The sequence below is a fragment of the Microtus ochrogaster genome, chromosome 26 (genome assembly GCF_000317375.1).
Source record: "Microtus ochrogaster isolate Prairie Vole_2 chromosome 26, MicOch1.0, whole genome shotgun sequence".
Classification (NCBI taxonomy): Eukaryota; Metazoa; Chordata; class Mammalia; order Rodentia; family Cricetidae; genus Microtus; species Microtus ochrogaster.
In genome coordinates, this window is record NC_022025.1 from 8,597,068 (window position 1) to 8,602,062 (window position 4,995).

The 4,995-nt window shown below is 39.9% G+C and overlaps 1 protein-coding gene across 4 annotated transcripts in view; it reads left to right on the top strand.

Annotated features, from left to right (window-relative positions):
* Pclo (piccolo presynaptic cytomatrix protein) overlaps nucleotides 1-4,995 on the top strand; it is a 293,606-nt gene that overhangs the window by 276,462 nt on the left and 12,149 nt on the right. The window lies entirely within an intron of this gene.

A 4,995-nucleotide genomic window follows, 5' to 3' on the forward strand; every position in this document is an offset into this window, starting at 1 on the left:
TATATATATATATATATATACATCTGTATATATATGTGTGTGTATGTATGTGTATGTATATATATATATATGCTTCCATTTAAAGTATTGATATATGAACACCTCAGGACACGGTTCCTTTACTTTGTTTTCTTTATTCTGAGTAAAAGGGGAAACCCCCTAATGACGAGCACAGGTTGGCTAGACGGTGAGCTGTCAGCTGATCTGTTGTCTGAATCTCCGTTGTCTCAGTCATGCTGGGAAATAAACGCCAGGATCTTAGGGGCCGCACCTCATTCCACAACACCACACATCACGCCACAACGGCAGACAATTAGTTTTGCCAATTAAAGGCAAATTTTGTGCCAGTCATGGAAACGCATACCTGTAAGCCCAGAACCAGAGAGGAACATGCAGAAAGAAAGGGGGTGCAAGGCTCGCCTCGCTACAGTGAGTTCATGGATGCTGGTCAACAAGAAGTCCTGTTTCAAATCACAAATATATAATATGGAATATATAATTTTTCAGGTAATGAATGCTGAGAAATGTAAATGATGAAAGATTGTTAAGTTTCACGTCAGGAATAGTGCCAACGTTTTGTTTAGATAATAAAGGCATTTACAGATCAAAAACATTCACAGAGACACATGTGTGTGTATTTGGTACAGAGGAAACAGTTAAAGCAAATGCAGTAACATATGAGAGAATTACATACTACTTCCAAAGAAGAGAACTTGAGCGAAACCTTCCATAATGATGGGGTTTAGGGACTATAGAATATTATTTAAAACAGAAGCTATTTAGTAAGTGGAGGCTCAGACCTGTGCATCTAAGGAAAACTCAAAAGCTTAACTCTGCTATAAATATGAAGTAACTGTAGAAAGGGTAACGTTGCAAACTTTCCATTACGTGTGAGCTCTGACGAGTCGGAGAGGGCTCTGGTTCTGCCTCGTGAGGCGATGTCTCCTGAAGCACAGGTTAGCATCCAATTCCCTGTGTGCATGAGGGGTGACTGAACCCCTCCACCCTTCTCCTCCACCTTCCAGGTTCTGATGTCACCTGTGTCTGCCCCTCATGCTTAAACCATATCTAATGTGGTGACTGCCCCCTCACTGTGATGGAAGGTGAAATTTCTTACTTTAAAAACAATAAATCCACCCCAATTCTAAGTCTAATCAGACTGATTCAGTCTAGTAAGACGTCATTGTATGGTCGTCCTCTCTAAAAGCAGCTTCGTTCTTCCTCCCTTCACTTCTTGTCCACATTAGTCACTTCCTGCTGATTCAAATCCTCCCAAAGACAGCGTTGCCTGAAATGCTCTGGGAAAAGTTGCTGAGGTTGCCGAAGCCAAGCCGAACCATGACGTTTGGTTGAACATGAGAGATTTAGAGATTGCAAAAGTGTAATTTCAGAGGAGTATTTTGTCGGGGACTGGAGAGATGGCTTAGCAGTTAAGAGTAGTACTGTTCAAGCAGGGACCCAAATCTGGTTTTCAGCATTCAGTTCATGGCTTCACAATGGCACATAACTCCAGCTCACTGCGGACATCCTCTTCCTCCCTCTGCTAAATGCCAGTGGACAGACTCACACACAGACACATGCATGCATGCGCAGAAAGATAATCAAAAAATAAACCTTTAAAGACAAATACTTTCTCAGTCACTGTGTGCTTCATAAAGTAACACTGCATGTTTATTAGGCATTTTCTCAAAGGCTCTTCTATAAACGCCTCAGAAATTGTCCTTTGTATTTTTTGGAAGCAGTCTTGGAAAAATCATACTGTAGATCAGGCTGGCCTTGCCCATAATCCTCCACCTGCCTCTGTCTCCCCAGGATTGGGATGAGCGGTGTGTGCCACCAGGCCTGGCTGCTGGAGAAGATTTTTCTTGATCTTTTTGCTGTTTAGTCTGCACCCCACCTCTCTGACCCACTGTGTACATGTGGACAATGACTTCAAGAGGACATTTTCTATAGTTTAAGTCCGGTGAAAGTTCTCTGGCTGAATCTTTTGTTTTTTAAGGTCTAGTACATGGCTAAAGTAATCCACAAAATTACTACTGGGATCCTTCCATTCTAATGCTCCTGTAAAAACACAGCCAAGTGAATATTCCCACTAACGAGTCAATATTTTAACCATCAGCAAGTGCGAAGTGTTTCTGAAAGGCAGAGCCCTAGACTTAAAGCCAAAAGATCTATATTATTGCTCTGCTTAAGCCACTGCACAATTTTGTAACTTTCTTAACAACCACAAAATACATAAACTGCCATTTTCTATGAAATGGTGATTATGCTTACTGTATTTTCTTTTTGGTGTGAGATAATGATTGTTTGTTAATTTTAGTGGTTAATATTTCCCTAAAATGAGTTAAGCCTTTCAGCATCTATATAAATGTGGGTCTATTGATATGGATAAAAAGAAATTTTTCAAATATGTGTGTAACCTCTTTTGAAAGAGGAAGCGGGGCAATCGCTGCATATTTTAGTGAAAAGAACACATCAGGAAGTGCTCAAAAAGCTGTTGGAAATAGGGATAATTTGACAGTTACACTGCTTGAGACGTGTTATCCAGCTAAAGAGATAATAGGACCCAGTTCTGCTAAAATCAGATTAAATTATTCATTCTCTTTATAAAATATTAACTGAAATGAAAATAATATATCAATATTAAATAAAGGAGTGACTTAATTTCAATAAGTATTTTATGCATTAATTTATTGTTAAAGTTTCACAGGTTAAGAAACTAAGTTAAGTATTAGAGATTTACTTTGTATCATTTTAAGGCTGTGTTTCAGCTTTAAATTCTACTGTTGCCTTTAAAGCAGGAGGCAGTCTGCTTTCTATCCATCCTTCTTCCTTTACAGGATGGATTCGTTCCGTCTGGTTAACCCTCTCGTTTTCTTCCCTCCCTCCCTCCCTCTCTCCCTCCCTCTTTCACTTGCTACTTTCTTTCTTCTCCTTGCATTATTTTTTTAAGACCTTTAACCTATTCAATATTCAGGGCCTTAGTTGTTTCACAATGACTGTTTCTTTTAGACACTTATTCCTTTCCTGTCCATTCTGTAATCAGAGTTCTCTGTCTGTGAAGTGCACCTAAATGAGCTCTATCAGGCTATAAGATCATCAGTGGTTCCAGAATTATAGGATACTGTATTAGAATACTGGCTGTGAAGAGATACCATGGCCATGGCAACTCTTATTTTAAAAAAAAGAAAACATTTAACTGGAGTTTGCTACAATTTCAGAGGGTTAGTCCATTATTGGAATAATGTTGAGCGTGGTAGCACGTAGGCAGACATGGTGCGGGAGAAGGAGCTGAGAGTTCTACATTCAGATCAGCAGACAGCAGGAAGAAAGACCCCAGACCTGACTTGAGCATCTGAAACCTCAACCCCCGCCCAGTGACATAGTTCTTCCACAAGGCCACACCTCCTAATAATGCCACTCCCTGGTGACCAAGCCTTCAAATCTATGAGTCTATGGGGGCCATTGTTACTCAAACCACCACATATACATTATGTAATATTGCCTTAATATTTTTCTCTACCTATAATATTCATTTATCTTATTTAGTTTTTGTTTCCAGGTGTTTCTTATTCATTAATACTCTCAAACCAAGATTATCGATTATCGGTACGAGCTGTATTTTTTCATTTTCACTTCAAATCTTATTTGGTCTAATTTTGAAACATATACTTCGTATCTCTCTACCTCTATTGCCCCCTTTTCTTTATCTCTAATAGAGTCTCATGTAAGTCATGTTGACTTGAACTCACTGTGTAGCCGAGGCTGGCTTTGAACTCTTGAGCCTCCTGTCTGTACCTCCCAAATGCAGGGATTATAGGCGTGTGCCACAATATCCGCTTTATTCTCTTTCTTTCTATGTTTGTGCTACACTGTAGAATTCCTTTCTCTGTAGCATTATTATTATTAGTTCTGCAAATTGGCCCATTATAGTTATACACATCTATAGGCTACCAGATGATATTTCTTTTTCGTTATTTTCATTGAGCTGTACATTTTTCTCTTCTCACCTCCCTTCCTCTCTCCTCCCCTTCTATCCTCTTCCATGGCTCCTAGGCTCCCAATTTACTAAGGAGACCAGATAATATTTTAATTCATGCATACATTATGTGGCATTCAAATCAGGTTAATCAGACCTATCGCTCAAATATTTATGATTTCATTGTACAGAAAATTTTCAATCATTTTTCTCCTAACTTTAAAATATTGCTTTTTAAATACAATCAAAGAAGCATGGTTTTCAAGACATCAAGACACAGACGTTGTTTGAAGTCTTTTTCTGCTGCCATTGACCCCTTATTCCAAAATATTATCACACGTCTCCTATGTACACGGTGCCCTGGGACCTGGAGCCAGCGGCCCCCCTGTGAAGACAGGAGACACACAGATTTCTTTCCATCTTCACACAAACGTCGGCTTCAGAAGACAAAGTCACTCAAAAGAACCTGCTTTAAGATGACTTCAGTAAACATGTCCTTTTCTCTCTTCAAGGAGAAACTTAAAAAGCAGGCTGGAAAAGTCTTTACACAGACGGAAACTTATCAAACGCTTTACAAATATCACACAGCGGGGGATGTGAGGTTGAACTTCCCAGAAGCATTGCAGACAGTGTGAGGGCTCGGGAACTTTAATTAACAGGTTTTTCATCTCCCTCTCTGCCAAGTGAGAAGGCAGGAAGCAACAGATAATTGGTGGTGGAGTTTGGGCCCAGAAAGGCGGCTTTGGCCTAGAAAGTGTATTTCCCAGGGGGAAAATGCTTCGGTAACTTTAAGGCTTTGACTGATGTCCACCTCTGTTGGCTCCACATAGTGTGTGACTCTTCCTCCACCGCACTTTACAGTGAGAATTCTTGTTCCAAGAGAGCCGGTCAGGGAGGGGGCGTGGGGAGAACAGAGGATCAAGGAAAGTGACCATTTGACCCAGTTACATTGTACGCATGTATGAAGAATATCACAATAAAGCCCAATATTCTATAGAGTTCACATATAATAATAA